The 12,919-nt window shown below is 42.0% G+C and overlaps 1 long non-coding RNA gene across 1 annotated transcript; it reads left to right on the forward strand.

Moving 5' to 3' along the window:
* Window positions 1–834: 834 nt before the first annotated feature.
* On the forward strand, window positions 835–5,878 carry LOC107982659 (uncharacterized). Its single transcript, XR_001730123.2, has 2 exons — window positions 835–1,058; window positions 2,829–5,878. It is a non-coding gene; the product is annotated as an uncharacterized LOC107982659 (long non-coding RNA).
* The last annotated feature ends 7,041 nt before the right edge of the window (window positions 5,879–12,919 follow it).

Genomic DNA, 12,919 nt, shown 5'->3' on the forward strand with positions numbered 1-12,919 from the left:
AAAGAGCTGGGTATGTTTAGCTTGCAGAAGAGAGGGCTAAGAGGAGACATGATAGCCATGTACAAATATGTGAGGGGAAGTCATAGGGAGGAGGGAGCAAGCTTGTTTTCTGCTGCCCTGCAGACTCGGATGCAGAACAATGGCTTCAAACTACAGGAAAGGAGATTCCACCTGATCATCAGGAAGAACTTCCTCACTGTGAGGGCTGTTTGGCAGTGGAACTCTCTCCCCCAGACTGTGGTGGAGGCTCCTTCTTTGGAGGCTTTTAAACAGGCTGGATGGCCATCTGTCGGGGGTGCTTTGAATGCGATTTCCTGCTTCTTGGCAGGGGGTTGGACTGGATGGCCCATGAGGTCTCTTCCAAACTCTACTATTCTATGATTCTATGATTCTAAGAAGCTATGTTCAGACCATAGTTTCTTTGTTCTTCCATAAACCATAGTTTAAACAAGCAATAGTTTCTCAAAATCAGAATGGAAGGGAAATGGCAGAAACAACCAATATTCCAATGGTTGGAATGGGTTATGAAGGGGGAACATCTGTTTCCACAACAACTTGTCCAAATCTTCATTTGAAGGTGGAGCTAACTTTACCTTACAGATGGTATAGTCACAGGTAGAGGTACATAGATATAGGGTCTAGAAAAGACGGCTTATCATCTCTTATTAGTACTTAGTGAAGCTTCCTGTCCCTATAACCTTTCCATTTCCTTCTGGTTATATTCCCTTTCCTATACTATATGCTGATTGAAACAATATGTGGGAGTTTAAAGGAACCTATCCCAAATTCTCATAAGTTTCTGCTGCTCCATCTCAGTATTTAAGAGGCTCTTCTATGATCAGCATTGTTTCCATGGTGGCTGTGTTGCCGTTTCTATGGTGAGTGTTGTTCCCATGGTGATCTGGCACAAGAAGAGGAAAACAGTGGGATGGAAATCAGAAGAATCTGGAGACTGCTGATCATAACCCAGCATTAGTTCATCCTGGGAATTGAAAATGAGGGTAAAACAAGAAGGGGGAAGAGAAGGAGAGCAACAACTTCCCCTCTGGTAGCGAAGGGTAAGGAGAAGTGATGAGCAAAAGACTGTTGCAGTCATTGTTTTAGCTGAACGTAATTGTTTTTTATTACATCTGAGTGGATCATAATTCAGCTATCTAATTAGATAACCTTGCATTTTCTTTATTTTATTCTCAAATTGTTAAAATAAAATGCAGACCAGCATTTTACCTAGCATAGGCTGAAATTCTTACTGCTGTCATTTCTACTTCAATAATTAATAAGTCTAATCCGTTGATGTACTACTCTCCCCTTTGTTCATCTTCCATGTTGTACATTTTTCTCATGATAAAATAATAATAAAGCAGTACTTAAATGTTAAAACCCATAAAATGCCTTGGAAAAGACATGGTACAAACATTGCAACATTACAAGAGGCCCACCAGGTAGGCCTCTTTAGGGTGGGAATCCCTTAATCAGAAATGGCATATCTCAGCTAACAAAAAGTATCTTAGATGTACTTACATAATACAAAGAGCACCTACAGAAGATCCTTGGGAGAAAGCTCTTACTAAGTGGGCAGGTTGTTATGGAAACAGATGTTCCTCAATTACTTATGTCCCAGCTATTTAAGGCTTTAAAAATCAGTGTGAATACCTTGAATTCATTTCAGAAACAGACAGAAAGCCAATAAAGTTAAGGAGGAAAAAATAGAATAAGTATAGCATGCATAAATCTTGAGGTAAAAATCCAAAGCCTGGTTGCTGTATACTCAAGTAATTAAAGCTTCTGAGGCATCTTCAAAGACAAATCCTCATAAAATATACCACAGTAGGAATGTTGTGTTGTTTCCAGGCTGTATGCCATGTTCTAGCAGCATTTTCTCCTGAAGTTTTGCCTGCATCTGTGTCTGACACCTTCAGAGGATGCAGGTGAAACATCAGGAGAAAATGCTGCTAGAACACAGCCATACAGTCTGGAAACCACACAACATTTCAGTGATTCCAGCCATGAAAGCCTTCGACCATACCACAATAATTCACATGGGAAATTACCGGTGGTGAATCACCATGAGTAAACTATCCCAGTCCAGAAATGAACCAACTGTGATCACTTAGACCTCTGCTGATAAAGCAAAACCAGGATGCATCTTCAAGCTTTGGATCTGCTTCTCTTTGGGGAAGTATGACCTAAGATTTATAATAGGCTGAACTTATGTTCGCCAAACATCAAATTCAGCCATTGACAGTATCTCCAACTTTTTAGGATTGCTTCAGTGTATTGGTCCTTATCTAGTCAATTATACCAACTGAGTCTAGGGACCTTCTACACCAATACCTCAACCAGTGTCTGTTGACTTGTGTGGGGAAGGGAGTTAAATAAAAAGCACTGAATAGTTGATTAAACAATTAAGTAAAACTTGCATATATAATTCTAATTTGTGTGAATGAAAGTCATCAAAAGGGTTGCTGCATTTGCCCCATCCACTCCCAGCCAAATATCACAACACATCAAGTTAAGGAGTGGACAAAGTACAGCCCAATGGGCTTACCTCACAGGCCTTTGTTCAAACCCATTCAATTGGGTTCATAGTCTTGAAAGAACTACACAAAGAAGTTGTGCAGTGATGTTATCAGCACTACTGGGAACTTAGCAGCTGGTCAAATGACATTAGATTCTCACTGTAGTCTTTCTTCAGAACACTGGACCACACACATCTGCTTAGCTCACAAGAAAAATGTATTTCTTCACTGTCACAGAGGTTCTGTGCTTTCAACCCCCACAACCTACAGGGTGGCCTGCTGTATGATATATGTTTCTTCTCCCTCCAGCTTCTCCTATCCATGAAGCATCCATCCATCATCCAGTCTGACCCACAGCTGAGTCAACAAGCCTCCTGGACCTGGCAGCTATCCTCAGCCAACCACAGCCAGCAGCCCCAGTCCCAATCTTCTCCAGCTGCCACCTGCCTCCCTACTTGTCGGCCAAAACACTGCTGCCCATGCCTGCCTGCCCTGAAGTCATCCTTCTCCCCCGTCCCTGAGCCTTCCTTTAACCATATTTGGGGTTGCCACCACATTGACTTAATGCCTTCTGCTCTGGTGGAATGGAACCACTAGAAGACTTTTAAAATAATATTATTTCTCCAAAAACAGATAAACAACTTTTTCCATATCCAAACAGGCTGCAAGCACAATCAGCTGCATTAGCATGTAAAGGAACAGAAATTTCTTTCACTAGGCACATTACTAAAAGTTACTAAAATCATGTCTATTTCCTGTATTTTAGGGTAATCATCATACCCTGTGTTCCCAGCCATAAGATGCCCTGCCAGAACCTATCCGGCTTGTGTGTCCTAATTGTAAAAATGCCAATTTGATCTCAAGAAATCTGATTTCATGTGTCTACATTTTCGAATTCCAAACTGTTTTACAAATAGGTGAAGATAGCTGGGATTAGTCTTTGACAGAGGATACCATTGGGTGTTATTGCAGGATAGGGTTGTAAGTAAGATAAGGGAAAGAATTATCTTTTTAATGATTTTGTAGAAGAGGGAATTTCAGCAAGGTATTGCTTGCTTAATTAAAATTACAAATTCAAAATCACCTATATTATTAAAACACAAGTTAAAACTACCTAAAACACCACACTGAAATAAAGAAGCACCAATATGTTGAAAAGGCAAGCTCATCTGGTCATAACGGATATCAGATACAGTCATCAGCAACTGATTTGAATGGGCCTTATACTAAACACATAGCTTTGATGACTGAGACCCCCGCCTTTAAATTCATCTGACTGCGGAGGGTTCCACAGATCCGGATCATCAACCGAAGGAAAAACGCGCAGACCACAACGAATTATTATTAATTTCTTTTATCACTCCCCCCCCCAGTCCTAACATTGTAACTAATCCCCCAATAAAAGTATCCTTTCTTTTAACTTGAAGCTCTCTCCAGTGGTTATTTTGTATCCCTTTTTCTGGCCTCTCTGCATGCAAAACCTTTCTCCTATCTTCTACTAACCCAGCCGCCGTTCAACTCTGGCGGGAAGCCTCCTGAGCTCTCCCTGCCATTGCGTAACATGGTGAACGGAACAACTTGACCCATAACTTTACCAAAAATACTCCAAGCATGCCCATCTTTTATATCTAACACTTTTGGAAGCCCCTGGTTCCGGGACCACCAACAGCGCCAGAATCGGTCCAGTTTAAAACTTCGGATCAGCTGATTGTCAGAAAGCCGGCTCCGATCGCTCTTTTACAGCCGCAGCCGCTTCCCGGCTCCCACGGCTGACGGATTGCCTTTGCAGGGACACAAGCTTCTCCCAGGGCTGCTGGTAGTGGACTGCCATCTCCCCTGGAAGGGAAATGTAGTTTCCTCAAGGACCAGCTGTGATCTCTACTGCGGAAAGAGCTCCCGGATGAATTTCTCCTATTCATTCATCTTCATTTTTATGAATGACCGGACTTCTCATTCATATACAAGAACAGAGATCAACAGGAAATCTTTCACTTTATTATTTTTATGAACTTCCAATTGCCTGAGCTGTTTATGAACTTTTCATGAATTGTATGCTTATATGTTTATGAAATATTGGAATCAATTCTTTATTAACTGTTTAGCCAAATGTAATTTGGTCTATAGATCCCCTGGAAGATTCCCAAATTCATATATTTCCCCTTTTTATATATTATATTACAAAAAAAGGAAACCGGGTTTACTCTCCGCTTTAAAGCCGGAGAGAACCTGAATTTCATCCCGGTCCCCAGGAAACCCGCAATATGGCCAGATTGTTTACCCACACCTCCCCCCCAGCCTATACTTCCACTCAGAACTCACTCAATTTCACATCAAAAATCACCCTTTTCCATATTTATGCCTATAATCGCCTAGTCTTTAAAATACAACCAGCAGAAACCATTTTTGACCATTTTTCCTCAGCTCATCAGCTGATTGTCAGACAGCGCTCTTTGTGTAAATAGCCTCCCGATCAGCGCTATTAGCGCAGGGAGGGAAAATGAGCTATAAGTGTTAATATTTAATACTTTTTTTGGTAGTTTCGGGGTGAAATGGCTATAATATGATTCTCTGTATTCCCTAGTATATTTCAATCAAAGAAGGCACAGTCTGAACTCTAGCTGACCCGGAAATCCCTGCCTTTCCTCACCCTAGATTCTGGGCTTCGCACAAAAGAGGATAAACTGTCACCATGAAATCTTATCTATTTTGCATCTGCATGACCCATAGCTAGAGATTGTCACCTTAGATCGGAGCAGCCCCATGGGTGATTGTATCTCATATGGTAATGTTGACCACAATCCCATCCTGGACCCCTGGGGAGCCAAAGGAAGACTCCCCACTGGTCCTGTCTCCGTAATCCCATAGTGTCAATATAAACTGACATCTCCACCATACCTCAAGGTATTCATGAACTGTGTACGTGCATAAAGGACCCTGGACATCCCAAATGACCTTATTCAAAAAACAGCAATAATCTTAAGATTATCCTGGAAGGCGCTAGCCTTGGGTGATTGCTTTGCATGAGATAACTCCAATGATTCATTCACCAGAACCCATTGTCTAGCTGACTCCCGCCTTCCCCAACCTGATTGGCCCTGGCAGAGGCGAGGGTTGCTCCTCATTGGCTCAGGGCACAGAGCGGGAAGCCCAACTCCCGCCTAGTGCGGCGCCCTTGCCCAATCAGCAGCCAGATGAGCGGAGGGACGGGGCGGGAAGTTCAAACAGACTTCAAACTTGAAAATGTATAAAATGGCTTTATTTCTCAATGTAAAATTACATCTTGCATGTCGATCTATCGCTGCTGAATGTCCGTTCAGCTGAATCGCTAAATAAACACTTTGGCAGTTTTTTTCCTTCAACTTGGCAGAGTCTTTTCCTTTCGGTCTCAGGTAAATTTATATTCCGGGTTATTTTCTGCCTCCCTAACGGCTCGCCAAGGCTCGTTCCCTTTCAGATCTCCCTCACAGGGCAGATCTGGGCTAATTGCGGTCTCGACAACAGCTTTAGTTTAAATACAATTAAATCACAGGTGCTTCACTGTGTGCTAAAAACACACATGTATCTCTATTGAGTATTCATTAGACCTGTGTGATCAATGAAAAAGAAAGATTTAAATACTCATTATGAAATTAGGTGGGCACAGAGAATCATTTCTAGACTGTTTCTAAAATATTTTTAGGGGTCTGTATCGTAACTATAAATATATAACAAATTTATCACAAAATCCCTTTAGAGAATGAACAAGGAGGAGGAGGAGGTACAAGGCAGTAAGCTGAATTCTGGAAAATGAATTTTGGGAAGGCGAGGACTCCTGTGGCACAGAATTCAAAAGGCCCCACCCTAAACTACATTTCCCAGAATTCTGCTCGTTTCCCTCATTAACGCGCTTGGGTTTTCCCTGCCCTAGTTGGAGAAGTTACTTTTAAATTGCAGGTGGTGCATTGCCTCCAGGTTAACAGCACCAGAGAATTCAAAAGGCCCTAACCTAAACCTCATTTCCCAGAATTCAGTTCACTTCACACATTAAAGTTTCAAAGGTTGTGGTCTCTGCCTCACTCACTGGGCCAGTCATGTGTGGAGGGACTTCTTCCTTGCCCAGCAATCCAGCCAGACTTCCCTCCTCCCTCCTTCACTGTCTCCTTTGGGGAAAAGATTAGAGCTTCTTCCTTCATTCCAGCCTCACTATCCTTCTTGGGCTCATTTGGGAGAAACAAACCCATCCCTTTTGGGGGAGAAGTGGAGCCCAAGATGGAGACCTGGAGCCATTTACAATACTTACACAACTCATTTGAAAGTCATAGGCCAGTGTTTCTGAATCTTCAGTTTTTTGTATGGCTGCCCTTTGTGTTTCTTAACATTTGTTCGTTTTACAAAACTTATGATTTACCTATGACTTAGAATTTAATGGAGCCCCTGTGGCGAAGTGTGTTAAAGCACTGAGCTGCTGAACTTGCAGACCGAAAGGTCCCAGGTTCAAATCCCGGGAGCGGAGTGAGCGCCTGCTGTTAGCTCCAGTTCCTGCCAATCTAGCAGTTCGAAAACATGCCGGAGTAGATCAATAGGTACCGCTCCGGCGGGAAGGTAACGGCGCTCCATGCAGTCATGTTGGCCACATGACCTTGGAGGTGTCTACGGACAACGCCGGCTCTTCGGCTTAGAAATGGAGATGAGCACCAACCCCCAGAGTCAGACATGACTGGACTTAACGTCAGGGGAAACCTTTACCTTTACCTTTAGGATTTAAAAATGAAGATTTACACACTCCTAATTTTCCTAATAGTACATTTGTGTGAACAGCACCTTTACTATGTTTTGGGAGTACAGGTCTCTGCTCTTAATGAACTAGGAACTAGGAAACCTTTGAAATTTTTTATTTTCCTTATTTCCAGCCCTATCCCCCGGTCCCTGAAACACAAATTTTATAAATGTCTGGGCTGACCCTACCATTAAAGAAAATGGGGTGGCTGATCTCAGCATCTGATTTTGATTTTCACAAAAGGTAATCAGAGTGTTGTTTTGTTTTTGTTATATGTTTTGCTTGACCATTCTTGGATATGAAAAATGAGGACACATTATTTTCTGGTGAAAAATGTATTCAGCAAGATTTAATAACTGTTGCCACAAATTGTAAATATTGTGCAGGCACAGCTTGTGATTTCTTGTCATTTTCACAGCATCAAGAATACATGGGGTTTTAGCCATGCTGTTGATCAATTTAATTTTCAAAATAGTACATCATCAGCTACCTTTTAATATAATGAGCCTCACTTGGTATTGAGTAGAATAGTCATCAGCATGTTCTATCCTCTCCAGATCCTGAAGAGTCCTAATGAAACCATGAAGCATTGGAATATTGGCAATTGGTGTTTACTGTACAGCTTGTACTCATTTTTAGTGCAGTACTCTCTGATGTATGTTAATGGAAGATGGAGAAAATCTATTTTAAAAATGAAATGTTTAACTTGGAAATTGAATACGGTGAGGCTGGCAGCTCCTCAAATGACGCAGGGCAATATGCTAAATAAGCTCTTTTGGAAGATTATGTGACACTTGGAAGGTTGCCAAGAACTTGTTTCCAGAGACATGCAAAAAGAAATAGCAATCATTATGCTGTTAAATGCTAAAAATTAAAGTTTAAAACAAAAGAAGCCATATTTATTATTGCTAGCATAAGTTCTAGATAGGTTGGTTTATCAATATAAAAACAAAAAATAGCTATGTGATCCAAATGCAAAAGAATGAATGGGAAATATTTTAACCATAGTTCCATCCTGTGGAATCCTTGGCTTGGTAGTTTGAGGAGGCAAGTAGAATTCTCCATCAGAGAGCACTAAAGTTGTACTTACTTAGGTGATCCCTCGTAGTTCGAGGATGATGGTCCTCCATTTCTTGGAAGACGCCTGTGTGTGATTTTTTTTAATGTGTGGAGGTCGGTGCACGACCGGTCAACACACAGTCTTCACAAATTGAGGTCCCAGCAGTGGTGTGATTAACACAATGAGAGTGGCTTCTCAGTCTGTTGCAGCCTTCTTCCGCCTTCACAGCCGTTGTAACATGTACCATGACATCCTCCGCCTGCTCCACCGTTGAGGTCTTTGGGTCTTCAGATTGTTCTTGGTCAGGATCCTCCCCTGTGGCTACTCCTGGGAGTGTGTGACTCCTGTGGTTGTGCCCACATGTTCATTGAAACACGCAAGCCCCCTCACCACGTCAAGGTGACAATCCATCGAGAGGGATTAAAATTGTATTTCAGGATAGTAGACAAGAAATAAATAATTGTCTCTGCAAACTACCAATCTCAGAATTTCCATAAGATGGAAGTGAGTTAAAGTAATATAAGTGCTATAATTTATGCAGTATGAATACATCCAATATATTTTAAAAGAAAAGAATATTAAAATATTGCAAAAATGGTGCAAAGGCATTGTGAGCTTCCTAGCAGTCCTAGTTAAATGTATTTTCCTACCTTTAGATCCATTTTAATACTGTTTTGGGATAAATTCAAACACATTTCTAAAAGGAGAATATAATTCTATCCATATCTGTCTTTGCAAAACTGACTGCCAATTTGATCCTCAACTTTGATCTTAGTGAGACTTAATACCAAATCAATATTGTTAGAATGACAGCATTAGGATACATTTGTGCATAATGTGGTATGAATTCATGACCTTTATAACACTGTGGTGCTGAAAGAAGGACAAGTATTGTGAACTAGCCCTAATGAAATACATCTTCAGGATCACAACATATAACATTGCAGAATACCATTATAGATCACTGCTTGTGTGATACCTCTTCAGCAAGTAACTCAACTGCAAGACTTGGCATTCTGGGCTACTGAGAATAATTGAATTATCAAAACCTGTGCCCAGACAGCTAATCCAGGAAAAATCTTTGAAGGAATGCCATGACACACTAACAGTACTTCCAGACACAGACATATTCCACTATACGAAATAAATTACATCACTCAATTTCTGACATGGAAATGGTTCTGTTCATATAGAATATCTGTCAATTTCACTTCAATTCCATCTGATTTGGTGCCCCTTGATACATGGTCTCCTAGATATCCATCTAGTCAGTCTATATGACTAGTTTGGCTGACAATCTGTTCAGATCTTGTCTATGGGTAGATTTGCCTCTTAGAGATTGATAGATCCAATATATCATAGGTTTTGAGTCCATCAGCAGGTAGCAATTGCATCTTAGCCATTTTGACTTTGAATTTTTAATCTACTACATTCAAGTGGTGTATAATAATGTTTCCATGACTTGTATAGCATGTATGAATACTCTAAGATTCCTATATGTATTTTAGAACATTGTTTAATGTTTAAGCATTACTACTTTACTTGCACATAGTAGGCAGTGCTGATAAAAATTAAATGCCTTGTTTCCTGGCACATTCAAAATCAGCAGGGGCTGATTTGATTGACAAGAGCAGATGGACACTTTTTTTTACCTCGTCAGGCCATCAAAGGAAGAAAGGTATTATTATTATTATTATTATTATTATTATTATTATTATTATTATTATTATTATTGACACAACAACAATGTATGACACAGCAAACAAGATAGATATGCTGGATTTCATATCACAAAATCACAAGTTGAACACTTCCCAAGTGTCTAGGACTGTGTGATGTATTTTTGGATGATGCACGCAGATCCCAGTAGGGTGGCCTTTTACAGTCGGCAGATCATAATTTTGTTAATGTCTATTGTTTCCAAATGCCGGCTGAGATCTTTTGGCACGGCACCCAATGTGCCGACCACCACCGGGACCACCTGTACTGGTTTCTGCCAGAGTCTTTGAAGTTCAATCTTGTGGTCCTGAGTTTTTCCTGTTGTTTTTCGTCAATGCGACTGTCACCTGGAATAGCGACATCAATGATCCAAACCTTTTTCTTTTCCACAACTGTGATGTCTGGTGTGTTGTGTTCCAGAACTTTGTCAGTCTGGATTCAGAAGTCCCACAGTATCTTTGCGTGCTCATTTTCCAATACTTTTGCAGGTTTGTGATCCCACCAGTTCTTTACTGCTGGGAGGTGGTACTTGAGGCATAAGTTCCAATGAATCATTTAGGCCACATAGTTGTGCCTTTGTTTGTAGTCTGTCTGTGCGATTTTCTTACAGCAGCTGAGGATATGATCAATGGTTTCGTCTGTTTCCTTGCACAGTCTGTATTTTGGGTCATCAGCTGATTTTTTGATTTTGGCCTTAATTGCATTTGTTCTGATGGCTTGCTCCTGGACTGCAAGGATCAGGCCTTCTGTCTCCTTCTTCAGTGTCCCATTTGTGAGCCAGAGCCAGGTCTTCTCCTTGTCAGCTTTTCCTTCAATTTTGTCAAGGAACTTTCCATGCAATGTTTTGTTGTGCCAGCTGTCAGTTCTAGTTTGTGGTGCAGTTTTCTTGTACTTTTTTTTGTCTGCTGTGCTTTGAGGAGTTTCTGGTTTTTGATGTCAATCAAAGCAGGTTCTTCACTTTGCTTTACATATTCTGACAGGGCATGTTCTTCTTCTTTGACTGCTTGTTTTACTTGTAAGAGTCCTCTGCCACCTGATCTTCTAGGCAGATATAGCCGGTCAACATCACTGCGAGGGTGCAGTGAATGATGAATGGTCATGAGTTTTCTTGTTTTTCTGTCCAAATTATCCAGTTCCGCCTGTGTCAAATTTATAATGCCAGCAGTATCTTATGACAGGTATGGCCTTGATGGTGTTGCCTCCATTGAGCTTGCTTTTGAGATTTTTTCTGACCCTTTGTGTGTATTCTTTGCTGACCACAGTTTTCACATGTTCATGCTTGATGTTCTCCAGCTGTAATATGCCCAGATATTTATAGGCTTCTGGCTGGTGACACTTTATTGTTTGGCCATTAGGCAAATTTATGCCCTCACTTTCAATGATTTTTCCCTTCTTCAATGCCACTGTTGAAATGCCACTGTCCAAACCAAACTCCATACTGATATCAGTGCTAAAAATTCAGACACTGTTAGTCAGAGACTGAATTTCAGTTTGCGTTTTCCCATAAAGCTGCAGGTCATCCATGTACATCAGATGCGAAATTTTGTGAGATTTCTTAGATGTTTGATAGCCAAGGTTTGTTTTTGTAAGATTGTTGACAGAGGGATCATGGCAATAATGAAAAGCAGGGATGGCAATGAGTCTCCCTGGAAAATTCCTCTTCTGATGTTGACATGTCCATAGCTTTCACTTCCAACAAACAGTTAAGTTTTCCAGTGCTCCATCATGTTTTAGATAAAGGTGCCAACGTTTTTACAAATTCCGATGGTGCCCAGACACTTGATGATCCAGCTGTGTGGGAGTGAGTCAAGGGGCTTTTTGTAATTCTACTATGTAGTTTTTGTAGTGCTACTCTGTAGTTCTGCAATCTGTTCTACTCGAGGATGTGGACAAGTTGCTTGGAGAGGTGAGAGCCACCACATGCATCCTGGACCCCTGCCCAGATTGGCTGGTGAGAGAAGCCAGAGGGGGTTTGGCCGAGTAGGTGAAGGTGGTGGTGAATGCCTCCCTTTGGGAGGGCATGTTTCCAGCGAGCCTAAAAATGGCTGTGATCAAGCCGCTGTTGAAAAAGCCATCACTGGATCCCACTCAATTCAGAAACTTTCGGCCTATCTCCAATCTCCCCTATTTGGGCAAGGTCTTAGAACATGTGGTTGCTTCACAGCTTCAGGGATTCTTGGTTGACACTGATTTTCTGGATCCGGCACAGTCTGGCTTTAGGCCGGGGCATGGTACTGAGACAGCCTTGGTCGCCTTAGTCGATGATCTACGCTGGGAACTGGACAAGGGGAGTGTGTCCCTGCTGGTTCTGCTGGACCTCTCAGTGACCTTCGATACCATCGATCACGGTATCCTTCTGGGGCGCCTCGCTGGGATGGGGCTCAGAGATACTGTTCTGTAGTGGCTCCACTCATTCCTGGAGGGTCGGTCCCAGATGGTGTCATTGGGGGACGCCTGCTCGGCCCCACAACCATTGACTTGTGGGGCCCCGCAGGGCTCTGTACAGTCCCCCATGTTGTTTAATATCTACATGAAGCCGCTGGGAGAGATCATCAGGAGTTTCGGGGTGCAGTGTCATCTGTACGCAGATGATGTCCAGCTCTGTCACTCCTTTCCACCTATCACTAAGGAGGCTGTTCAGGTCCTGAACCATTGCTTGGCCACTGTGTTGGAATGGATAAGGGCCAACAATTTAAAATTGAATCCAGACAGGATGGAGGTCCTCCTGGTCAGCCAGAAGGCCGAACAGGGTATAGGGTTACAGCCTGTGTTGGATGGGGTCACACTCCCCCTGAAGGCGCAGGTTCACAGTCTGGAGGTGATCCTAGACTCATTGTTGAACCTGGAGCCCCAGGTCTCGGTGGT

This window comes from Anolis carolinensis, chromosome 1 (genome assembly GCF_035594765.1).
Source record: "Anolis carolinensis isolate JA03-04 chromosome 1, rAnoCar3.1.pri, whole genome shotgun sequence".
Lineage (NCBI taxonomy): Eukaryota > Metazoa > Chordata > Lepidosauria > Squamata > Dactyloidae > Anolis > Anolis carolinensis.